At 43.2% G+C, this 27,305-nt stretch overlaps 1 long non-coding RNA gene across 1 annotated transcript; it reads right to left on the bottom strand.

The window, feature by feature from the left end:
• Positions 1-27,305, bottom strand: LOC307069164. Its single transcript, XR_013811481.1, has 5 exons — positions 27,208-27,305; positions 13,676-13,790; positions 9,221-9,339; positions 1,509-1,729; positions 1-204 (listed from the first exon to the last, which is right to left on the bottom strand). It is a non-coding gene; the product is annotated as an uncharacterized lncRNA (long non-coding RNA).

Below are 27,305 nucleotides of genomic sequence, written 5' to 3'. Positions count from 1 at the left end.
TCAAACAAGCTTTTATTTTCAATGTGAACAATACTGTCAAATTTATATCTAAAAGGTAAGAATAAAGTCAGATAGCAGTTAATATCATTTTGGCATGATGAACTTTGAAACAAAATCTGTGTTGTGGGCTAATGAAAACTAGAATGTTCATGAAGAACAAATTCTTCTCTTCTTTCGCTGTCCACTTCTTTTAATGTCTTCCAACTGTAGGATGGGATAAGAGTCAATTAACAATTGTACACCAACAACATGCACCAGGGACTTTCTAAATATGAGTCAATACTATGTACATCTCTTGGCTCTCCAAGGAGAAAACAAAATGTTTTCTTCTTGTAACCCAGACCCTTGGTTGTCAGGGTGCACATCATTTCATCACACCAACCTCATGTCTCTCTTGCCAACCACTATATATGTTAGTTTTTTTTCTTGAAAGGCCACTCTGTGATTTAAATGTCTTTCCACCTTAAGAGCCTATGCTCCTTACCAAATCATAAATCCCTTATAATCCCAGACCTTCAGTTTCCGTATCTGTATAATGAGAATGAGGCTGTTATCAAACATCCACAGGTGTCAAAATTAAGAAAGGGAGAAAGAAAGAGTGTGATACTGAGAGAGAGAGAGAGAGAGATGAGAGAGAGAAAGGAAAAGATGAATGGGTAGCGGAAAGAGAAATTAGGATTGAATTACCAACTCAGTGATAGCCAATAATAATACTATGGCTCATTTTCTTTCCTTTTGAATAAAACATCTAAATTGAACTAATATTTGTGAATTACTCATGAAATGCAGTCTTATTTGAAATCCTTAACTTTTTACTACTTTGTAAGGAGTCACCTTCTCAAAGGCATTGTTATTCCAAGAGACTTCATTTCTGTGGCCAGGTGATGAAGGTACAGCTAGTGCACAGCTTAGTCACTTTAGCTGCTTCTCCTGGTGACCAGTCTCTAAAAGTATAGGTCTCTATATTTTAGACCGCTAAAAAAATATAGGTCTCTATTTCCAGGTCTGATAAATTTCCCATCTGCAGTAGACTTAAAGCTACAGGACAAAGGACTTGTGGCTGTAAATGAAATACATTTCAGAACACACTTCCTTCTATACCATCTAGAATACAAGTACATTATTAACATTAAACTGTTTTTCCAAAACTAAATTTCAACAATTTTTTCTTATTATTTTACAAAAACAATTAAAAACATGATAGATGGCTAGAGGGAAGCAGCTGCATAGCACAGGGAGATCAGCTCGGAGCTCTGTGACCACCTAGACGGGTGGGATAGGGAGGGTGGGAGGGAGACGCAAGTGGGAAGAGAAATGGGGATATAGGTATACTATAGGTGATTCACTTTGGTATAAAGCAGAAACTAACACACCACTGTAAAGCAATTATACGCCAATAAAGATGTTAAAAAGATAAACAAAAAATACATTAAGGATGTAAACAAAACAAAACATAAAGCTGTCAGTAACAGGTATATGTCAGGACCGGTTGCACTATACAATAATACCTTGTCTTCTCCAGAACTGCCCTCTGCTGAGTCCATATCCAGCTTCAGTCCTTCTTCTGCTTTTTCATCTCCATCCTCTTTCTCTTCCTCAGCATTTTCATAATGATATTCACTCTCTTCTTTAGTGTCGAATGATACGGACTTTGGCATCACAAGGTGGTGGGAAACATTTCCCGATTTGAAATCAGCAGCAGAATCTAGTTCTCTGCTCTCAGGAGGATCTGGAGAAGAGAAATATGTCCGAAAATAAATAAATAAATAAGGAGAATAGCTGGTCATGTTCCTACTGGTTGATACAGCACTTCCTTGGCCCTCACACTTCTGCTGCTTGACAGTTTTCACAACATTATCCCCCTGTTTCCAGTAGATCTCACACACTGTGCTGCTGATTTTTTCTGGCCCTTTGGAGAAGGGATGGAAATCATTTGATCCTGAGAGCAATTTTGTATGTTTCTGCCAGAACGTCACTGGAAAATGTTCACCCCATTTCAAGACAAATTCTACCGCGAACCTCATTGATTCCTCAGCCACTGAAAAGTGCCCCTGTGCCATTTCATCATTTTCTCAGGTCATCGTACTGAGAATCTTTACATTTTTAGAAGCCCGTCAGCCAAAAGTGAGGTATGCCATTTGTTTGCCCCTAGGTTGGTAGAAGGCAGCATACTTTTTCTCAAGATCCTAAAGGTCTTTAGAGAATTGGGCTTCTACTTGTGCATATCGTGGCTGAAGGTTTTTGAGAGCTTTGACCCGCTGCTTAACCGCCAGAGGCCAGCGCTGAGTGCACCCTGCCTTTGAGGCCGATGCCGCAGCAGGGGCTGCAAGGGACAGGGGACTGGGCCTCCCCTAGCCAGCCTCGGCCCCTTCGACGGGTCCACAAGTCCCAGCCACCCAGGACTCGGAGGCATCAGCCAGGACCTCGCCCGCCCAGAACTCAGCCTCCCCTGCCCCCGCCACCGGTTCCTCTGCCTTCTGGGATGCCACCCCCTCCGCAGGCTCCCGCGGCTCCCAGGGCGGGGGGCCCTCTGCCTGGCACTCGCCCCACCAGACCTCACCTGCCTCTCCCAGGTCTTCCTGCCCGTGAGGAAGCGCGGCAGCCTCTGCAGGGTCTGAGGGCCGTCGGGAGCGGCGCCTGACCATCACGCGGCCGGCGTGGGGCCCGGCCAGGACACGGTCGTTGTAGTGGCTGTGGTGCAGAAGACAATGGCCCACATCCCGGAGCAGGGAATGAAACTGCACCGCGGGCGCCCCGCGGCCTGCGACCACTCCCGCGCCTCCCTGCCCATGCTCGTCTTCCTCTTCTGTCTCTTCCTCCTCCTCGACCTCTTCCTCAGTTTCCTCCCCCTCTTCTGACTGGTACTCAGCCTCCTCCCGGTCCTCGATGTCTAATTCAAACTCTTCCTCCTCCTCGACCTCTTCCTCAGTTTCCTCCCCCTCTTCTGACTGGTACTCAGCCTCCTCCCGGTCCTCGATGTCTAATTCAAACTCTTCCTCCTCCTCCTCCACCATCTCTGCATCCCAGTCTTCTGCCACTGTGGCCTGGGCGGCCTCCTGCCCACCATCCTCCCCGTGAAGGGCTCTGGAGAGCCTCAGGGAGGCCAGAAGTGCTGTGACCCCCTCGACTCCATCCATCCCTCCAGAAGGGGAGGCACGGACCCCGAGGGGACTGGGGTCGCCACCCCCCCTGCCACCAGCTCCGTCCTGGCCACCTGGGATCGGCCCACGCTCCTCTGTGGCAGACATGGCAGGAGGGACACGCCAGACACGGATCGGGCTGCAGTGACGACCGTGGGGAAGATGGCGGCCGCTGCACTGAGTGTCGCTGAGGGAGCGGACGCTGTTGGCAGCTGGGCCACCGGGACGGGGTGGGGGCTGCAGAGAAGCCAGCTGCCCAGGGGACCAGAGTCGGAGAAAATGCCTCTGCGAGCCCCGCTACGGGAAGTGCAGACGGCCTGCCCGCGGAGCGCCCCGGCGAGACAGGGTCGCGGCCGCTGCGCACAGGGCGGGAAAGAGCTTGATTGGCTGCTGACGGGAGGCGGACCTTACAAGGGTCAACGAAGGGCCACTTCCTCCAGCGCCGACTCTAAGCTCATTTGCCAGCAGCCAAGGATTGACAGCACCACCGTCCAATGAGTGATCAAGTTCTTCACTTTCCCTGGAGGCCTTAAAGGGCCAGCTCACCCTCAGCCTCTGTGATCACACAGGAATCCCTTCTTTTCATTCCACCACTGCAAGAGCAAAACTACAATGCCCCTAAAGGCGGCGCCCTGGGGTATGGGAACCTGCATGTGTTCCCCAGTTGCCACCCTGGGGCAGCTCACGCTGATACAGACACACGTAGTTCAAAACTGAGAGAGAGAGAGAAGGTGTATAGATCAAATCTCAGCAACGCTTAAAACCTCCCACAAGAGACAGCAAGCGAATTTGGAGGTTTTAATGCTGTTAAGGCTCCTTAGAAAAGGACATACAGAGTCGATATGGATGCAGTGAGAATGGAGAGTGGAAGAAGCAGTAAAGACAGGAGCTGGAGAGTGTTTCATCAGGGCTCCCCAATTCAGTTGCAGCCTCCAAGAAATGAAGACAGACAGAGAGAGGGAAGAGAGACAGAGACAGAGACAGAGAGAGAGATTTCTTTTAAAGTCTGGGCTGAGCACCTGCTCTGCACTGGATTGTGCACACCCCTTGCCTCCCAAATTCATACGAGAAGCCCGTCCCCAGCCCCACCCCACCCCCAGGAGATGGTATTTGGAGACTGGGTCTTCAGTAGGTCATTCAGTTTTGGTAAGGTCAGGAGGCTGGGGTCCACACATTGGGATTATTGCCCTTACAGGAAGAGACCATAGATGGTACTCTCCTCCCACCATCCCAACGTGAAGCCACAGGAAGAAGGTGGCTATCTTCAAGCCAAAACGAGGGCCCTCACCAAGAACTCCACCCTCCTGGCACCCTGACTTTGGGCTTCCTAGCCTCCAGAACTGTAGGAAATAAATAACTGTCTTGTTTAAGCCGCCCAGCCCATGGCATTTTATTAGGGCAGCCTGAGCAGACTAATACAGCATGGCAGACGTTAACAGCACAGGCTTCCTAGAATCATTTCTCGGTCAACAGTCCGAGACTTTTTGTTGTACTCAGCCCCACTTAGCCGAGTGGTCAAGGGTAACGAATGCTGAAAACGAGGAAGAAATCAACAACTATTTTATGCTAATCCCAGTTACTACTGTTGATGGGCATAGAAGCAAGACTGGGTGTCAGCTGTAACTTCACGTTCAGGAGAACATAAGCTATGTCCCTTACTTCCAGTAAGCACACTGCCTTGGGATCCAGGACATCGAATTTGACACATCCTAACGTTTCACAGATGGGAAGCACACATTCTGCAGTGCGCTCCTGGGAAGGCTCAGGAGAAGAGCTGTTGTTGCCACCCTGAGTCACTATGGACTCCTCCTATCCCAAGTTGGGTTCAACGGTCAATCAAGACTGGTGACACCACACACACACACACACACACACGCACACACACACACACACACACACACACACTACCGAGACGCGATGCAAAGTGTATTCCTTACGTGAGGAGGCTTCTGGGGGGAGAGCAGGGCAGCCTTCTCAAGCTGCTCCAAAATAGACTTCAGAGAGTCAGGAATGGAAGAAATTGCTTTGGGAGTTCTACTGTGATTAGTGGATGGGGCCAGCATGACAGTTCCCTTGTGCTGGCAGTAGCTAGTGTCGTTTGATGCCCACTCCTCCTGCCCTCCACCCTACAACCGTGCCAAAGGAGAGAGTGGAGTGTGGGGCATTGGGGAAGAGGGAGGGTTGACGTTTAAAAGCCCTCAGCAGTCAAACATCAAAGGATGCAGTCAGACCCTATACTATAATTCACCTCTGGCGTGTTGCAAGCGACAGAAACGTGCCATTTTCGTGTAATGGAATCTGAACTTGTGGAAGTAAGCCACTCTGGAACTCTGAGTCCTGCAGCCTAAGGCCGGGTAGGGAGGCAAAAGGTCCACTGAAGGCTGTTCAAGAGCCCAGCGTGGTGTATCCTGAGAAGTAAAATGCATGCCTCGGTCACCATCAATAAGGCCCGGAACTCCAAACCCCATCAGGAGGGTCTTGGCGAAGCCCTGCGTAGTGGTTTTAGTATATGTAGAGACACGTGTGACCTGGATTTATAATTTGGGAGTCTGTGGGCCAAGAGATTCCCACGGCTCTTTACCCCAAAGGGGACAGTTTTACACAAGGAAACGTCGCTGCCGCCATGGGCCGGACCAGACAGCCAGACCGATGACAACGGCCTGATTGTCCATGAAAATGTGAAGATGGTGCTAACTGTTGGCCAGAGCATCCAGCGCTAAGGTGACTGCCTGAAGTTCACTCACTGGTGCTGTCTTTTCGTTGAACAGTTTTATCTATGGTTATTGTATTGATTACTGACAAGGAAAGAGTTTTCCTGACATTTTCCTATTTATTTTCCACATGTCAGTCTTTTTTGTTCCTTCACTCCTCAATTACTCTGCTTTCTGTTATTAATTACTTTTTATAGTGTACAAAGTGATCCTTTATCTCTCCTTTTGCTGTACTTTTTTAGTTTTTTTTTAGTGCTGGAGCTTTTTGTGGGGGCAGTGTCGGTGGTTACACTGGGAGTTACAATTAGTATCTTAGCTTTATAATAATCAAGTTTGTATTAACACGGAGATAGTTGCCATAGTATTCAAAAACTCTGCTTTTCCCTAGCTCTGCCACATTTCTTTATTTAATTATGGTGACACATGGCATGTCTGTATATTTGGTGCCCATTAACAGAGATTTATAGTTAATGCTTTATACATTTGTATTTTAAATCATATATGAGAACAAAAAGAGGAGATATAAACCAAAAGTGCAGCAGTACTGGCTTCTGCGTTTACCTGTGTAGTTACCTTGGCCTTTGTGGTTTATTTCTTCATATTGCTTCAAATATGTGCCCAGCATTGTTTCAATTCAGCCTGAAGGACTCCTTTCAGTACTTTCTATAGGGCAAGTTTACTAGCTATGTACTCTCTCAGTTATTGTTTGTCTTGGAATGTCTTTAACTCCCCTTCATTTCCCCCACATATAGAATTCTTGGTTGAAAGGGTATTTTTGTTCATTTGTTCTACGCTTTTAATATGCCATTCCAATGCCACCTGTCCTGTGTGGTTTCTGTAGAGGAATGCGCACAAATCTTACTGACGATTACTTGTATATGAGGAGTTGTTTCTATTGCTGTTTTCAAGGTTCACTCTTTGTCTTTGACTTTTGATGATTTGATCATGATGTGCCTAGGTGGGGATCTCTGATTCTATCCTGCTTGGAGTTTGTAGAACTTACTGGGTGTGTAGATTCATGTCTTTCCTCCGAGTTTGGAGGTTTTCAGGCATCATTTCTTCAAAGATTTCCTGCCCCTTTCTCTCTCTCCTCTGCCTCTGCAACTGTCATTATGTGTACATTGATAAGCTTGCTGATGCATATAAGTCTCATAGGATTTGCTCATTATTCTTCATTCTTTGCTTTTTCTGCTCCTCTTTTCCTTTCCAGAGACTGGATATCTCAACTAACCTTTTAAACTTTGCTGATTCTTTTTCTCCTGTTCAAATTTGCTGTTGGACATCTTTTATTAAATTTTCATTTCACTTACGGTGCTTTTCAGCTGAAGAACTTTTATTTTGTCCCTATTCATAATTTCTATCTCTTTGGGATACATCTTTCTCATTGTTTCCTAGTTCTTTGATCACTGTTTCCTTTCGGTCATTGAGTTTATTGAAGACAGCTGACTAAAAGTGTATTTTTCTAGTAACCCAAATACTGGGCTTCACCTCTGACAGTTTATAGTAATTAATTTTTTCCATGTGAACAGGACACACATTCCTCCCATCCCCTCCAACTTTATGGAAGTACAATTTACAAATAAAATTTGTATATTCAAGGGGAACAATATGATGCTTGATGTATGTACACATTGTTAAATGATTACCACAGTCAAACTAATTTATGCATCTATAACCTCACATAGCTAAAGGTTTTTTGGGGTGGTGCGTGGGATAAAACTAAGATCTACTCTCTCAGCAAGTCTCCAGCATACCATACAACATCTTAAATTAAATCTGCATGCTGTGCATTAGATCCCTAGAATGTATTCATCTTATAACTGATCATTTGTACCCTTTGATGAACCACCCCACAAATAACAAACCTGGAGGCATCATGGTTCCTGATTTCATTATTTGACAAAGGTATAGTAATGAAAACAGTATGGTAGTGGCATAAGAACAGATATATATATAGACCAATGGATCAAAATATGGAGCCCAGAAATAAACCCACACATATATGTTCAACTATTTGACAAGAACTCCAAGAACACACAATGAGGACAGGATAGTCTCTTCAATAAATGCTGCTGGGAACACTGCATATCCACGTGCAATGATACTATACTGGAGCCTTATCTTACACCATATCCCAAAATGAACTCAAAATGGATCAAAGACTTAAACGTAAGGCCTGAATCTGTGAAACTCCTAGAGGAAGAAACAGGGGTAAGCTCCTTGACATAGGTTATGGCAATGATATTTTTTTGAAATGACACCAAAACAAAGGCAACAAAATCAAAAATAAACAAGTGGACGACATCAAACTCAAAAGCTTCTGCACAGCAAAGGAAACAATCAACAAAATGAAAAGGCAACTGACCTATGAAGCAGAAGAAAATATTTGCAAATCATGTTATCTGTTGAGGGGATAATATGCAAAATATAAAAGGAATTCAATCAACTCAACAGCAAAAAACAAACCAAAAAAACATCAACCAATAATTCATAAAAGGGCACACGGTCCGAATAAACATTTTCCCAAAGAAGACATACAACTGGCAAATAGGTATATGAAGAGGTGTTCAACATCACTAACCATCAGGGAAATGCAAATCAAAGCTGCAATTAAGACATCACACCTATTAGGATGGCTATTATCAAAAGGACAAGAGACAGCATGTGTTGGCAAGAGTGTGGTAAAAAGGGAACCCTCGTGCCCTGTTGGTGGGAAAGTAAAATGGTGCAGCCACTGTGGACAACTGCATGGAGGTTCCTCAAAAGACTGAAAGTAGAACTATCAGATCAGCCAGCAATCCCACTCCTGAAAACAGATCCAAAGGAGGTGATTTCTGCTCTGCTCCCTTATGCTCATTGCAGCATTATTCACAATAGCCAAGGAATGGAGACAAGCTAAGTGTTCTGGGCAGATGAAAGGATAAAGAACATATCACAATTATATAAAAGACATATAAAAGAATTCTTCTTAAAAATTCATCAGAGGGCTTCCCTGTGGCACAGTGATTAAGAATCCACCTGCCAACGCAGTGAACATGGGTTCAAGGCCTGGTCCGCGAAGATCCCACACGCTGCGGAGCAACTTAGCCTGTGAGCCACAACTACTGAGCCTGTGCTCTAGAGCCTGTGAGCTGCAACTTCTGAGCCCGCTTGCTACAACTACTGAAGCCCGCAAGTCTAGAGGCCGTGCTGCACAAGAGAAGCCACCGTAATGAGAAGCCCGCGCACCACAACGAAGAGTAGTCCCCGCTCGCCGCACCTAGAGAAAGCCCATGCGCAGCAACGAAGACCTGACACAGCCAAAAATAATAAATCAATAAAAACAAAATAAATAAAGTAATAAAAGTTCATTTGCAAGACTATTCTTACCTTTAGGGGGTGACACAGAGAGGAACAGGAACAGAGACAAGACATGGTAGATTCTCCTTCCTTCAGACGTCTTGTCTCTCTCAGGAAATCTCTACAGGCACAGCTTAATAGTGAGCCAGCTGCAAAGGCAAAATAGGGTTGACAGAGACCCAGAAACTTAGAAAAGGTTACAGAATTTTCAGCCCAGATATTAAACAAATTTTACTTACCTCGCATCTACTTCCTCTTATATATCCTGACAAAGAATGCAAACAGTGTGCCTTGTGACACAAAATAAACACAGAAGTGACTATAACATCAGTAACACCCACTTCCAAAAACACAAGAACAAAACTTAAGACCTTTGTTAGGAAGTGTACTCATGTTTAGATAGTAAATAGGGAACCACTGACAGATTTTAATGAAATTTACATATATCATTAATTTTGATGTAGAAAATTTCATGTACATAATGACTTCTCTTCTTTCTCCCATGGCCACCTAGGAAACTCAGAGATTAGGAAAAAAGCTTCCTTCCCCATATGTTGGTTTAATATCCTAGCCTCAGATATACTCAACACCTCTGCCTGCGCCCCTGATGGAACACCACTCTCAGGTGAGGCAGTTTTTCTACCTGAAGGATTTCAAAATACCCTTAAGATTTGGGAAGAATTGGGAGGTCTAAAGGTAAAATCTGTGCAAACACTATGTAGAAGCAAAAACCTTGTATGACTCAGAAACGTATCTGGAGGGTTGAGTGGGTGTGTGTGAGTGTATGGGTAAAGATTGTTTCGGTTGAACTTTAGGCAAACTGTAAACATAAACTCTACACAGAAACACTTGCCAATCCCCTGTGTCTTTAAACTCATGAGATGAGCTGCCCTGCAGAGGCAGGACCTGGTGTCTTCGGGCAGCTGTGGCAGTTAAAGGGTGTGAGCTCTCAAACCAGACTGCCTGGATAAAAGTTCCAGTTCACTCACAGGCTGTGAGATCTTGGGCTCAGGATTTAATATCTCAAATCCTGTCTTATATAATAATTCTCAATTTCTCCATCAGTAAATGAGGTGAAAAATAGTCCCAACCTCATCGGATTGCTGTACAGATTTAATGAGCTAATACTTTACAAGGGCCTACTTGATGTAGAGCTTGGCACAGAGTAAGTGCAAATTAATGTCTGGATACATCACAAAATGAACACATTCCATGCTCACTGCTGTAGCTGCACAGATCATCTTTTACTCCTTCAAATATGCTATGTTCTCTTTCTTCTAATGGATCTTTGCCCATCTTCATTCCTCTAACTAGACCTTATGCATAGCTTTGGCCAAAACTGACTTTCTAAGCCCTAATCATCCTTAACGTCCCAAATCAGGCTTTTTTTTTTTTTTTTACAAGAAGCCTCTTCTCTGTTAAGACGGGGTTGCACATTTCTTCCTTTGTTATTTTTAAACTAAAGTGAAAATAAAATAACAGAAAATTAATGATTTTAGTCACTTTAAAATGGACAAATCAAATAAAAAGTTTTAAAAATAAAATGTACAAATCAGTTCTTTTAGTACATTCACGATGCTGTGCAGTCATCACCCCTATCTAGTTTCAGAGCATCTTCATCAACTCAAAAAGAAACCCTATACCCAGGAAGCGGTCATACCCCATTCCCTCCTATCCTCAAACACTGGCAACCACTAATCTCCTTTCTGCCACTATGGATTTGCCTAATCTGGACATTTCATAGAAATGGAATCATGCCATATGTGGCATTGTGTGTTTGTGTGTGTGTGTGTGTGTGTGTGTGTGTGTGTGTGATATTTTGTAATTTTTGTTCATGGTAGTTGTTATCTTTTTTCATTATGAACTTTTTCTCATTCTAAAAAAAGATTCACTTCATGCATGATTGTGTATAACGATAGAAGAGAATCTTCCATATTGTATGAGTTTCTTGCCTGACTGAACCCGTTTTGGACTCTCCCTGAAAATGACCTAGACTCCTTGGGTATAATGCCTGTAGCAGTCCAAGAACATACACAAAGATTGTATGCCCTGACCAAAGGATTTTTATCCCAGGAATATAATGTTGATTTGGATTTGTATCCCAGGAATATAATGTTGATTTAACATTAAGAAATCACAGTGTAGGGACTTCCCTGGTGGAGCAGTGGTTAAGAATCCACCCGAAAATGCAGGGGACACAGGTTCGAGCCCTGGTCTGGGAAGATCCCACATGCCACGGAGCAACTAAGCCCGTGCACCACAAATACTGAGCCTGCGCTCTAGAGCCCATGTGCCACAACTACTGAAGACTGCGCGCCTAGAGCCCATGCTTCGCAACAAGAGAGGCCACCGCAATGAGAAGACCGCACACCGCAACGAAGAGTAGCCTGCAGTCACTGCAACTAGAGAAAGCCCGCATGCAGCAACGAAGATCCAAGAGCAGCCAAAAAGAAAGAAAGAAAGAAAGAAAGAAAGAAAATAAATCACAGTGTAGGGACTTCCCTGCTGGAGAAGTGGGTAACAATCCACCCACCAATGCAGGGTACACGGGTCCGAGCCCTGGTCCGGGAAGATCCCACATGCCGCGGAGCAACTAAGCCCGTGTGTCACAACTACTGAGCCAGCGCTCTAGAGTCCTTGAGCCACAAATACTGAGCCAACGTGCCACAACTACTGAAGCCGGCACGCCTAGAGCCTGTGCTCCACAACAAGAGAAGCCACTGCAAGGAGAAGCCCGCGTACCGCAAAGAAGAATAGCCCCCGCTCAGTGCAACTAGAGAAAGCCCACACGCAGCAACGAAGACCCAACGCAGAGAAAAATAAAAATAAATAAATTTATATAAAACAAGAAATCACAGTGTAATACCTCTAACAGAATACCAGACAAATCCTCATGATCATCTTAAGAGACATTTATAAAGCCTTTAGCATAATTCAAGAAACTTCCATGATAAGAACTCTCAAAAAACTAGGATTAGAAGGTATCTTCTTCAATGCTCAACATCACTAATTATTATAGAAATGCAAATCAAAACTATAATGAGGTATCACCTCACACCGGTCAGAATGGCCATCATCAAAAAGTTTACAAACAGGGACTTCCCTTGGTGGTCCAATGGTTTAGACTCCACACTCCCAATGCAGGGAGCCCAGGTTCAAACCCTCATCGAGGAACTAGATCCCGCATGCCGCAAGTAAGAGCCCACATGCCACAACTAAAGGACCCCGCATGCCGCAAGTAAGAGCCCACATGCCACAACTAAACGATCCTGCACGCCACATCTAAAAGATCCCACATGTCACAACCAAAGATCCCACATGCCACGACTAAAGATCCTGCGTGCAACAACTAAAAGATCCCACGTGCAATGAAGATCCTGCACGGGGCAACAAAGATCCCATGTGCCCCAACTAAGAACCAGCACAGCCAAATAAATAAAGAAAATAAAATAAAATTTAAGAAAACGTTTACAAACACTAAATGCTGGAGAAAGTGTGGAGCAAAAGGAACCCTTCTACACTGTTGGTGGGAAATTAAATTGGTGCAGCCACTATGGAAAACAGTGTGGAGGTTCCTTCAAAACCTAAAACTGGAGTTGCCATATGATCCAGCAATTCCACTCCTGGGCATATATCCAGAGAAAACTCTAATTCAAAAAGATAAATGCACTGCAATATTCACAGCAGCACTATTTACGACAGCCAAGACACGGAAGAAACCTAAATGTCTATCGACAGATGAATGGATAAAGAAAACGTGGTACATATATACAATGGAATACCACTCAGCCATAAAGAATAATGAAATAATGCCATTTGCAGCAACATCGGTGGACCTCGAGATTATTATACTAAGTGAAGTATGTCAGACAGAGAAAGACAAGTATCATATGATATCACTTACATGTGGAATCTAATACAAAACGATACAAATGAACTTATTGATATTTACAAAACAGAAACAGACTCACAGACATAGAAAACAAACTTATGGTTACCAAAGGGGAAAGGGGGTGGGGAAGGGATAAATTAGGAGTTTGGGATTTGCAGATATAAACTACTATACATAAAATATGTAAACAACAAGGTCCTGCTGCATAGCACAGGAAGCTATATTCAATATCCTGTTGTTAACCATAATGGAAAAGAATATGCAAAAGAATGTGTGTGTTTGTGTATATATATATATGTATATATGAATATATATATATTTATATATATGACTGAATCCCTTTGCTGTACACCAGAAACTAACATAACATTGTAAATCAACTGCACTTCAATAAAAATATATTAAAAAATGAAACGCAGCTATGAAGCCATAAAAAAGGTACAAACTCTTAGTTATAAAATAAATGTCATGGGGATGTAATGTACAGCGTGATGACTACAGTTAATAATACTATATTGTATATTTGAAAGTTGCTAAGACAAAACCCTCTTCGGTTTGCTCTTAATAAGAGTTTATAATAGGTTTTTCCTTACCTTCTAAGTAATCTCCGTAGAAAGCAGAGATTCTGTGTCTTAGCAGAATAAATTCCTGTGCTTCTTGTTGATTTATCATGTCCTTTATTTGTAAGATAAATGAGTCTTCTTACTTCTAAAAGAGAGAAGGCTGTTTTTAATCACATTACTTCCAATATTTACTTTTGAAATCTTATATTAGTACTCTGGTTAAATAGGTGGCCAAATAGTTTCTTAGTGACCCATGATTCTATTTAGCCAAGTGTACAAATCTTTTGCCATTTCTAACAACTTGTGATATTGGGTCTTTCCAAATTCAAATCCTAAATGAAATCTTCTTGACCTCATACGGACACTGATATTTCCAAGAGAGCCTGCGGAAAATCCAGAGTTTGTTCTTTCACCTTGTAAATGAGAGATGTTACAATAAGTAGCTTTATTTGATAAGTTGAGTTGCACAGGAAGCACTGCCAAATATAAAGAGATGCTTAACCTTCTCTAGTTTATATTTCTATGGGTAAAATGTTATTAATACAAATACTTCAGAAATTGTATTGATTCCTATAAATGTCAGTGCCCTTGCTGTCCATGACGTATCTTGGTGCTGCTTTGCCTTAGAATTAGACAACATCAGCATAATGTTATCAGCTGTCATGCCAGTTAGTGTCTTAAAATGTTGTATGCCACAGAAACAACCAACTGTCCTTGGCAATTGCATCATTTTTGTGATGAACTTTCATCACGTCTTTTACTATGGCCATTTTCACTCTTTTGTCATCCACACTTGTTTTAGTTTGATGCCTCCCTGAAAGCTCTTGCAATCAGCTACAGGCCAGAGTAATTATCTTCAACAAAATGGGACTATCTTGGAGTCCCACAGAAAGGACTATGCCAGGTACTCTTGAGGCACACAACTCCTAATGGCATTGCTTAAATAACTTTGAGACCGTACCACCGGCCTGAGTCAGGATTTCCAGAATTCTCCTGGAGAAGCTGATAAGTTCATGAGATGGCTAACCCAAGATCAAGCAGAACAAGAATTACATAGGGCTGAATGAATTCGTCAAGGACGATTATGGCTTTTGCTTGGACTACTGCTGATGCTTTAATGTTCCGTTTTCTGCATATAAAGAACTGCCTACTTTTCTAACTTCAGCTATCTACAATTCATAACAGTTTAGTAGATCATACTTCTGTAAGCAGAAATGAAGCATTTATCTTTTTTTGCCTGACTGATCACTCTAGAATTTGAATATTCTTACTAAGTATTCTTATTTTCACAGTAATACAATGAACTGCTTAGGTTCAATAAGAATCCTTCCTCCTGGGAACAGAACATAATTGATTTGACTATATGACCAAAGCTCTGAGCGGACTATCATGTTTTGAAAGAATACAGTGTTTTTAAAAACAGTGATGGATTGATTGACTTGGCTGCACCAGGTCTTAGTTGCGGCACGAGGGATCTTCGTTGCGGCATGCGGGAACTTCAGCTGTGGCATGTGGGGTCTTTTAGTCACGGCATGTGGGATCCTTAGTTGTGGCATGCAAACTCGTAGTTGTGGCATGTGGGATCTAGTTCCCTGACCAGGGATCAAACCCGGGCCCCCTGCATTCAGAGCACAGAGTCTTAGCCACTGGACCACCAGGGAAGTCCCAGACTATCATAGTTGAGAACAATATATATAATCAGATATGACCAGATAGTTTTAAGGAACTAAAGGTGACTTTATGGAGCCAATGCTTACGAAGTCTTCTTGGGAAAATGGGCCTGGCACCTGGTTTACAGCTTTCTCAGCCTTACAGGTGAGCGGGAGAGGTCACCTCATGGCAGGCCTAGGAAACTTAGGATATTTTGGGGGCCTTCAAGAAGAGATTAATTTACCCAGATCTATAGGTACTGCAGGGGAATTGTGGTGGTGAGATTTTGGCTTGGATTCCTAGCTTTGCGAGGCTTTTAAAACTCCAATCGAAGTGAGACTCCTTATGAAAAGTTCCAGCAGAGTAAACTAAAAATGGCCTATGTGGTCAATTATCATTCTTGCTGCAATCGTGCAAATAAGCAAGCCAAATCTAATAAGACCAGACACTCTATAAGCAAGAATAATCTTACTTTGATTATCTTTGATCAAAAGGGAGGTGACGGGGCTTCCCTGGTGGTGCAGTGATTGAGAGTCTGCCTGCCGATGCAGGGGACATGGGTTCGTGCCCTGGTCCGGGAGGAACCCACATGCCGCGGAGCGGCCCGGAGCGTGTGCTCCGCAACGGCAGAGGCCACAACAGTGAGAGGCCCGTGTACCGCAAAAAAAAAAAAAAAAAAAAAAAAAAAAGGAAGTGACGGTTGAGTGAAATTTTATATTTCAATAGAAAATGCACCCTTGTGAGGGGTGAGATTCTGGTCCTGTTCATTACCTTTCAGCTAGTTTGCACTTCTTCGTAAACTACATGGTTGTGTTACCTACATGTAACGTGGACTAGCTCCTGCCATCTCACACATTTTGTCAGTCCTTACCAAATTCTCAATTCTTCCAATTTCCTTCAACATCTGGCTGCAACTCTTCAAACTAATGTTTCCAATTTTTCTCCAACCCTCCTGATTTGACATCGCTGAGAACTCAAAGCTGACCACCCAGATTCTTACTGGATCCTTAGGTTTTCTTCTAACTGGCTTTGTTTCACAGGATCTAAAGAAGCCCCGTGAGCTGAAGTTGGACAACTTGATGTAAACTTCAAAGGACTCTTCCCTGCAGCAGATCATGTATGATCCTCATGCCTGGAACTGCTGCCGTGTGGGCCACTCGGGAAATTCACTTTATCTTCCATGCTCTGCTCCACGAAATAATCATGACTGTGGATGATCTTACCAAAACCTAGCTGATGTCTATGCCATCAGAAAACATCCACTGTAAACTAGGAAATCCATCAGATTGCCACTGCCATCCTCACTCCACCATCTAAACATGCTTCAAGCCCAGCATCTTCAATGGGCTGTCCTTCTGGACTCAGAAACTGGCTTCAGATAGTCCACTACAAACATTAATCTTTCTTTTCCTTTTCTTAGAAACCCTCCTCATTAAATGCCTCATGCCTTGCATGATCCAGCAAATATCCTCTACTACCAAGCATCAGCAGATGGCTCAGTTGTTCCTTAATGAACAAAAGGTGACTGAATGAGAAATGGACTTATATCGTTCACAGGAAAAAATAATGCCTCTTCTTGACTTGCACAAGAAGGGGAACTCAAAGTAACTCCCTTCTTAACCAAACTTGAGGCCATTCTGAGTCCTCTCCTTCACTAGGCCTCAAGCTTGATCCTATCTTTGGCCTGCCAAGCCCAGTTTGAGCAAAAATCCTCCTAGGCCAGTTTAGCAAGAATCCCCCCTCCTTCGTATCTAAGTTCTTCATCCCTCCTCTTGAGGTCTAATCAAGTTCCACCCCCCAGCCTCCCTTCATCCTTGTGTTAGTCAGGGTTCTCCACAGAAACAGGACCAGTAAGAAACAGACAGGCATATAGATAGCTTATCTATCTATATCTACAGATCAATATCAATGGTAGGTATATATATCTAGATATCTATGTCAGATATCTAATATCTATATATTTATAGATATATCTTTACATTAATGCTATTTCTCTGTTATATAGAGATATAGATGTTGATATAGATATAGATATAGATGAGGAGATTTATTATAGTAATTGGCTCATGAGATTATGGAGGCTGAGAAGTCCTACAATCTGCTGTCTGTAAGCTGGAAAACCTAGAAAGCCAGTGGTAAAAACCACTCTAAGTCTGAAGGCCTGACAAACAGGAAAGTCCCAGATCAAGATTGAAGGCCCAAGAATCAGGGGGCTGATGCTGCAAATCCTGGTCCAAGTCCAAAGGTCCAAGACTAGGAGTAGTGATGTCTAAGAGCAGAATAATATGGATGTCCCAGCTCAAGCAAAGAGAAAACTCATCCTTCCACTGCCTTTTTGTTCTATTCAGGCCCTCAAGAGATTGTGATAATGCCCACTTGCACTGATGAAGGCAATTTTCTTTACTAAGTCTGCCAATTCACATGCTAATCTCTTCCGGAATCCTGCTCACAGACACACCAAGAAATGTTTTACCAACAATCTGGGCATCTTTTACTCAAACCAAATAGACACCTAAAATTAACCAACACAATACCTAAGTTCCTCTCAGTAATCTGCCATTCACTAACTCCCTCACCCTCCCTGTTGGCCATAAGTTTTCATCTGTCTCTATTGTATGTGGAGTTGAGTTTATTTTCCCTATTGCAATAGTCCCTAGCCCCTATCACAATGGTCCTGAAAAAAAGCCTTCCTTGCCTTAAACTCCATATGGCATACTTTTTTATTGACAATATTGATGTTACTATGTTCCTCTGAGTGAGAGAATGTGTATCAGGATCATTGCTGTGAGCTAGGTAATGTGTCTGCATATTCACGTGAGATACTGTGAGAATGTGAGTCCATATGAGCGAATTTCTTCTGTGAGCTTATGTTGGAGCTATACGGTGGATGTGAGCATATCTGTGTGTGCATCTATACGTAAGCATGTTCCTGATTTCAAGAATGTGCATGTGCAAGTGAAAGTGTGAGTGACAGCATCGGGAAGCATCTGAGTGTTTATATTTGGGTCCCCATGTGAGTAAACTTATGAGTATGGTCATGAAATTAACTGAATATATCAGCATGTTTGTGTGAAGCTGTGAATGTGTAAGTGGATGCATGTGAACGTATGTTTTTTAATTTCAATTTGTAGGCAAATCTGAGCCTGTTCAGGGAGTATGCAAACATGTGACTGTGTTTAAGCATATCTCTGTGTGACATTATAAGTGTGAACATGTTCATGGGTGAGAGTGTTTTCTTAGGTGCAAATTTGTGTTTAAAATTAATATTTAAGTGTGTTCACTTGTATGAATGAATTTTTAAGCACGTGAAGGCAAGTTAGCATAATTCTGAGTCGTTGGGGGTAAATGTGTTTTTTGTGTGTTCTTGTTTATGTGTGAATATATTTGAATAAGGGAGCATGTATAAGGGAATGCATGTAATGGTTTTTTAAGCGAACGAATGAAATCGTGAGCTTCTTGCTGAGTGTGAGCATGTTCCTGTGCAATTCAATATGTAAGCATGTTACTGTTTGTGACAAGGATATTTTATATGGGTAAGGGAATGGGTGTGTGCATGTGTAAATGAAATGAGTGTACCTGGAGTGTGAGTGAACTTGTAACCATGTTTATGTTTTAAGTGCATGATTGATGATGATAATCTGAATGAGGTGGGGCTACTGTGTGTGTGTGAACTGTGAGCCACCAAGTGTGAATGTATGTTAGTATGTGTGAGTACATTTGCCAGTATATGTGTTTGAGTGAGTTATCTGTAAGCATGATAATGTGAGTGAACAAATGAGCATGTACGGGAGCTTGTGCATTTGTGAGAGTAAATATGCGGCCCTGTAATCTCAAACTGTGCTAGTATCTCAGTCTCTGAGGACTGCTTTAAATGTATGTTCAAGCGTACCCTTGAAATTGCAGCCATATGCATGGGGGTTAGCATGTTTGTATGAGTAAGTGAACGTGTATCAGGTTCACTGTGGTGAGCTAGTTCACAGGTGAGTATATTTGTGTAAGTGAAACCTGAATAAACATGAGTGGAAGTGCATGTGAGTGTATTTGCTTCTTTGAGTAGATATTCTGAGCTTCATGGAGGATGTGAGCGTGTTTGTATGTGAATACCTATGTGAACATGTTCCTGATTTTAAGAGTGAAAATGTACATGTGTAAGTGAATGTGTGAGTGGGAACTCCTGAATGTATGCATTTGTGTCCCTGTGTGAATGAATCTCTTGGCATGGTCATGTGATTGAGTGTTTGAGCACGTTCGTGTGAAGGAGTGAATGTCAGTATGTATGTGTGAATGTATGTGTGTCTGTGAGTGGGAGTGAATTGGTGGGCAAGTTTGAGAATGCCTCAGTGTTTAAGTGTTTTGTGAGTGAGTGAATGTGTGAGTGTATGTATGTGAGCACATCTGTCTGTGACAGTGTGTAGGTGAGCCTGTTTGTGGGTGAGAGTGGTCTCTTGGATCTACATTGGCACGCTTAAAGTGAACACTTTTGTATGCTCACCTGTATAAATGAACTTGTAAGCCTGCGAATCATGTTACCATATTCATGTATAGTGGATGAGCAAGTATGTTTTCTTGTGACCTTGTTAATATGTGACTACAGTAGTTGCAGACTATTCATGGGGGACTGATTCCAGCAGCCACCAAGGATACCAAAATCTGAGAGTGTCCAAGTCCCATAGTCAGCCCTCTCTATCCCTGTAGTCTGCATTCGCGGACTCAACCGACTGTGGATCATAAACATAGCACGTGATATGCAGCTGGTTAAATCTGTGAAAGCAAAACCCATTGATACAGAGGGCTAGCCATAAATTTATTGAAAAAAATCTGCATATAAGTGGACCCACACAGGTGACACTCTTGTTGTTCAAGGGTCAGCTGTATATTCGAATGAGGTCATTCATGCCCATATGTGTGAGTCAATGTAAGGGTTTTTATATAAATGAGTGAATTTGTGAGCTTCTAAGTCAGTGTGAGCATGTTTGTGTGCAATTGTATTTGTGACTATGTTAATGTTTATGACCAAAAATGTGCATGAGTAAATGAATGTGTAGGTTTGTGCATACACACACAATGAGCATGTCTGGAATGTGAGCGAATTTGTAATCACTCTTGTGTGTATAAGTGAATGTGTGCATTTGCTCACAAGTGTGACGTGGGAAATTTTGGGTAGGTATATGAATGCCTGAGTGTCTGAAGGGGAATATATGTGCATATGTGTATATGTGTACGTAAATGTGTCACTACACGTGTTTGAGTAGTGAAATTTGAGCATGTTAATATTAGTGAATTAATGTTTGAAAGTATGCATATATCTGAGTTCGTCCACTCACAACACTGAATATATGAACATGTAGATCTGAGACAATATTTGTGTTGATGTACATGTTCGTGCGTGTTCAAGTGCATTTTTTTTTCTTTTGCGGTACGTGGGCCTCTCACTCTTGTGGCCTCTCCTGCTGCGTAGCACAGGCTCTGGACACGCAGGCTCAGCGGCCATGGCTCAGGGGCCCAGCCACTCCGCGCCATGTGGGATCTTCCCGGACCGGGACACGAACCCGTGTAATTGAGTGAATTTGTGAGCTTGGTGTGACCATATTTGTGTGCAAGTGAATATATGAGCTTGTTACTCTTAGTGACAATAATAATGTGCATGCGTGAATGGGTGTTTATAACTGCAATGAGCATATCTGCAAGTGAGTTAATTTGTACTCACTTTCGTGAGTGAATGAATACGTAATTCAGCTCATGAGAGTGAGTGAGGTGTGGGATACTTTTTGTGAGTGTGTGAAAGTATGAACATTTGGGTGTGAATGTACGTTAGTTACCATGTGTATGGATGAGGGTAAGTTGTCACTATATGCTTTTGCATAGTGAATGCAAGTGGTAATGTGAGTGAATGTGTAACCACGTGCTTCTATGTGAGCATCTATCTTCTTTAGAGTGAATATGGAACCTGTACATCTGTGTATGCTGACATGTTTGTGTGTTCAACTGTATGTTTAAATTTGTGACCATGTGTACAGCTGTTATCATGTTTCTCTGAGTTAGTGAATATGTATAGTTTATTACTGTGAGTTGAATCGTTCAGTGTATTTCTGCGAGTGAAATACGAACATGAGTGTAAGTGCATGTGAGTGTATATTCTTCTGTGAGTGACTACTGGACCTTCACCTAGAAGTGAGCACACTTATGTGTAAGTGTCCATGGGAGCACGTTCCTGATTTTCACAATATTAATGTGCATGTATAAGTGAATGTGTTCGTGGGAGCATCTTAGTATATATGTTTGAGTCCCCGTGTGAATGAATTTGTGGGTACGCTCATGTGATTGAGTGGCCGTTTGAGTAGGTTTGTGCGAAGGAGTGAATGTGTCAGTATGCATGAATGTTTCTATGTCTTTGAATGTGAGCAACTTTGTGGGCATATTTGAATGAGTATTTGAGTATGTTTTGTGAGTGACTGTGTGAGCATGTTTATGTACGCAAGCATGCCTTCTATGACGGTTTAAGTGTGAGCCGGCTCATGGGTGATTGTGTTCTTAAGTGTAAATTTGTGTTTACAAAGTGAATATTTGTGTTCCCATCTCTACGCGTCCATTTGTTAGCATGTGCAATCCTATTAGCATATTAGTGGGTATGAGCAGGTGGTTTTCATGTGATCTTGATAACGTACAACTATATTTGAATAACCTACTCTGAGAGCATGTGTGAGTGAATGGGATTTTATGTAACTGAGCGAATGGGTGAGATTCTTAGTGTACGTTCTTGAGCAAGTGAGTCTGTAAGCATGCTGTGTTTGTGACAATGATAATTTGCATGGAAAAGTGAATGTGTGAGTGTGTGCAGATACATGCAATGAATGTGTCTAGAATGTGAGGGAATTTGTAATCACTTTCGTGTGTATAAGTGAGTATGTGATTATGCTTATGCGAGTGTGGTACGAGCTACTTTGTGGGAATGTTTGAGGATCTGAGTGTGCATATGTTAGTATGGGTATGTGTGTGAGCCAGTTTGTATGTGCATTTGAGTGAGTGAACTATAAGCATGTAAACAGGACGAGGGAATGTTTGAGCGTGTGAACATATGTAAGCATGTACACTCGTGAGAATGAATGTGTAAACTTATACATGTGACAGTGTGTTAGGATGGCATTTGAAAGTTGACATATGTGTGTTTTAAAGTGTATGTTTCATAGTGGATGTGAGCATGTTTTTGTGTGAGGGTTCTTACAAGCATGATCCTGATCTTCTCAATGTTAATCTGCATGTGTAAGTGAATGTCTCAGTGGGAGCCTCTGTGTGAATGAATGTGGGCATGGTCATGTGGCTGAGTGAATGTCACCATGTTGTGTGACTGAATGTGTCAGTCTGTGTGTGTGAATGCATGTCTTTGAATATGAGTGACTTTGTGGGCATATTTCAATGCGTGAATGCTTAAACTTTTTGCTGAGTGATGAATGTGTGAGTGTGTGTATATACGTATGTCTCTGTGTAAGTGTATGTGTGAGCCGGCTCATGCTCCTTCATTGTGAGCAAGCATTTTTCAAGTGATGTTTCGTTGCACTCATTGTATGTCTGGATGGTGAGCATGTCCAGACACGTTAGCATGTTTCTGTGTAGTGACTATATGGTGGGTTTCTTTTTTATCTTGTTTATGTGGGAGTACATCTGAGTCAGGTCATGTGTGAAAGTGTGTTGTAAGGGAAAGTGTTTTACGTGTTGTAAGATTTTGTGAGATTCTTGGTGACTGTAAGAAGATTTCTGTGCAAGTGAATGTATAAGCATGTTTCCGTTTGAGACAATGAGAATTTGCATAAAATTGAAAGTGAATGTGTGATTGTGGAACTCTAAACCTAATATGTATGGCGTATGAATGAATTTTTTATCATATTCATCTGTGTGAATGTGTGGTAATACTTCTGTGACTCACTGAGTTGTCGGCATGATTGTGTGAGTGAAGGGAAGTGTGTGTGTGAGTGCGAATGTATGCATGTTTACGTATGTGAGGAACTCGTCAGGATGTTCACTGCAAGAAGTGAACTATACTCATCTTAATGTTGGTCAGCCAGTGTGTGATCCTGTGCGTATATGTGAGGATGCACATTTTTGAAAGTGATTATGTGAATGTGTACATGTCTTGGAGTATGATCACGGAAGAATATTTGAGTGGTCAAGTAAATGTTTGTTGGTGTTCATGTGTATGCATTACCTTGTGACCATATGCTTGGATGAAAGCATGTTCACGGGCGTGTATGAATGTATTTTATGCTCATATTCATGCATGTATACTGTGTGGGTGAAATGTGAGCGCATGACTTGAGTTCATGTGAGCGTATGGATTAATGAATGCGTGAGCTTTGTGGTGAGCATGAGCATATTTGTGTGCAAGGGCGTACGTGAGCATGTTCCTGATGGTGAGCATGTTAATGTGGGTAGCTAAATGGGAGCACTGGAGAGTATATTTTTGGGTATCCCTGTGAGAGAAACGGTAATCATGGTATGCGACTGAGTGAAGGTGTCAGCTCATTTTTATGGAGTGAATGTATCAGTGTGTTTGTATGAGCAGCTCTGAGTATGTACATCAGTGAAATTGTGAGCATGTTCAAGTGAGGGAGTCAATGTCTGACCACGCTCATGGAAATGACTGAAGTTGTGAGCATACCTGAGTAAACGTGCGAGCATATGGTGCGAATGTGAATGAGTAGTATTGAGTTTTTAGTCAGTATGTTCATTTGGATGAGTCAACACTACGTGTGTTAATGCAATTGTGTGTCTATAGGTGACGATGCACACTGTGAGCATGAATACATGAACTTTTACACGTCTTCAAGTGTGATTATATTTGAAATGTTTGAATTTATTGAAAAAGCATTTGTGTGTGCATGTGAATGTGCGAGCATGTTCATGAATGATAGCATATTCATGTAGGTGTGACGGCTTATTGTGTTTATTTATGTGAGCTTGTTAAAGTGTGAGTACACTGTATGAGTGGAATGTGAGCATGGGAGTATGTTTATGAGTTTATGTGAGTGAATGCTGGGGCTTCGTGACGAGTGTGACCATGTTTACGTGCAAGTGTATATGTAGGTTCCTGATTGTGAGCATGTTCAGGTGCATGAAAAGTGAATGGGTGTGTTGGGAAATGAATATAGGTCTCTATGTGCATGAAACGGTCAGCATGCTCATGTGGTTGAATGACTGCTTGAGTAGGTTTATGTGCAGTGAATGTGTCAGTGTGTGTATGTGTGCATCTGAGAGTGTTTATGTATGAGGGAATTCATCAGCATGTTCTTAGGAGTTCATGTGTGAAAGCGTCTTGTTACTAGGTGAGTGTATGTTACTGGGTATATGCAAGCCTTTCCACGGCTGAGAGTGCCTTATTGTGAAGGAGTCTGTATATTTAAGTGAATATTTTGTGTGTACTCATCTGTATGAGTGAATTGGTGAGCATCTGAGTGCATGTCAGCATATTCTTATGTGATGATTGTGTATGTGTGTTTTTGTGTGATATGTGAATGTAAGTATACTTGTATAAGGGAATGTATGGAAGTATGTGTGTGAGTGTACTTTTTTCTGAGTTTGAGATAACTTGTGAGCTTCTTGGGAGGTGTGAGCATGTTTGTTTTGACGTGCCTACGTGAGTTAATTCCTGTTTGTGACAATATGGGTAAGTGAATGTGTGATTGTTTGCACATAAATGTAATGAGTATGTTGTGACAGCACTGTGGCAATGGCGACCTACAAGAATGTCCTGGGCTTCCCTGGTGGCACAGTGGTTGAGCGTCTGCCTGCCGATGCAGGGGACACGGGTTCGTGCCCCAGTCCGGAGAGATCCCACATGCCGCGGAGCGGCTGGGCCCGTGAGCCATGGCCGCTGAGCCTGCACGTCCGGAGCCTGTGCTCCGCAACGGGAGAGGCCACAACAGTGAGAGGCCCGCGAACCGAAAAAAAAAAAAAAAGAATCCGCCTGCCAATGGAGGGGACACGGGTTTGAACCCTGGTCCGGGAAGATCCCGCATGCCACGGAGCAACTAAGCCGTGCGCCACAACTACTGAGCCTGAGCTCGAGAGCCCGCGAACCACAACTACTGAGCCCACATGCGGCAACTACTGAAGCCCGGGCACCTAGAGCCCGTGCCCCACAACAAGAGAAGCCACCGCAGTGAGAAGCCCGTGTACCTCAACGAAGAGAAGCCCCCACTCGCGGGAACTAGAGAAAACCCGCGCACAGCAACGAACACACAACACAGACAAAAGTAAAAAAAAAAAAAACAAAAAAAACATGTAATGGACTGAATTCTGTTCCCCCCAAATTCGTATGTTGAAGCCCTAACCCCACAGTGACTATATTTGGAGATATGGCCTTAAGGTTAAACGAGGTCATAAGCTTGGAGGTCTAATCCAATAGGGGGGTATCCCTATAAAAAGAGGAACAGACGCCACAGAGCTCTCTCTCTCCCCACACTGAACAAAGTAAAGGCCATGTGAGGACACAGTGAGAAGCCAGCTGTCTGCCAAGAACAAAGGTCTCACCAGGGTATAAATTCTTTTAGCAAATTCTAGACTTCCAACTGGATTGAATTGTGGACCTTTGTATCAATTTAAATTGTTTCCTCCCTCTGCATTCAAGTTTTCTGATTTCTTTCTCTCTGATTCTTTTTGCTTGTTTGTTTGTCACTGGATGTACTTTGTGTGTGTGGGTGAGGGTGTGTCCTCTCTAATCTGCTCATATTTATAGATTTCTTCCTTCAGAGAGCATCAAACCAGTTTCATTAGGGATAGAAGCCACCCCTATGGCAATGGTTGCTTAATAAGTCTTAAGGACTCTGGCTTAAGTTGGGGTTAATTTCATCACTGTGTCACAAAAGTGCCATGGTTGCTTTTCCCTATCATTAGGATGATCAGGATTTTTACTGCAACAGAGGCATACGCAAAGGAGTGGCACAGCAGAAGATTGCTGGGCCCCCAAGCCAGAGGTGGGTGGACTGAAACCATCTTCTCCTATGGTGCTGCCACTTGCGCTGCATGGAATTATTATTATTATTATTTTGTCTTTTCTCTCTATACAAATTCCCTCAGAATATTTTAGATTTCTAGCAGGGCAAATTTACAGCTGTGGGTTTTATCTCCATTTAATCATGAGTGGTCCAGACCTTTTCGGTGCTTATGGGGACAGGTTCGGAGGCACACTGACCCACCTCTTGGGCAGCCCAGGAGAGGAGGACATCGCAGGCCATGCAGGACACGTGGGGGTTGCATTCTGGAACAGCGTGAACCAGAAGGCTCTGTGGGAGGCGGGCTTTGCAGTACTAAGAGGGTGAGGTACGCCCTGGTGCCTAAGCAAGGATGTGATTGGCTTGTTTGAATCGTTCTGCTGGCTGACAAGGAAACACTATTCAGGGGTAAGAAGCAGGAATGCATCCGGTGCATTTAATAAGAAGGGTTGTTGCTAGAGGACCCTATCTGGCGGAGCAGAGTGGGGAGCGGAATCTGGGATTAGGCCGTTCGAGGCCCTCCCAGTTTTACCAGCCGTCAACTCAGCACGGAATACTAACTTTAGCCCTCACCGCACCATCACCCCCTCCCCCCGCGCACTCACACACAGGGGCCAGTATACCTGGCTGAGGAGAACTCAGGCCCTGGAGACGGAGGGGTGGACCCTGGGGCGGTAGCTCCCCGACCCCCGCCATTTCAGCGCTATTAGGTACCACAGCAACACAGGGGCTGAAACAAGGGGGCTCCATCGCAGCTGCACGTGCCCAGCCCCACCACCAACTCCTCTACGGACTGGCCAGCAGGCAGCGCGCGTGGGCAGCGGTTCAAAAGCCCAGGCCCACGTCTGCTCCAGCCGCCTCCTTCTAAGAGGTCGCCCACTCACCCTCTGCCCGCCCAGCTCACGGCAGCCTGGCGACCCCGCTCACCAATCAAAGAAGTCCAGAACGACGTCAGGAACATCAGGCGAGGAGAGGTCAGAAGCCAAAGTGGAATTTCCAGCTGGGATTGGGGTCGTCGCCCGCCA

Source organism: Hyperoodon ampullatus (assembly GCF_949752795.1).
Source record: "Hyperoodon ampullatus genome assembly, chromosome: X".
Classification (NCBI taxonomy): Eukaryota; Metazoa; Chordata; class Mammalia; order Artiodactyla; family Ziphiidae; genus Hyperoodon; species Hyperoodon ampullatus.
This window is presented reverse-complemented; position numbering and strand designations above follow the sequence as displayed.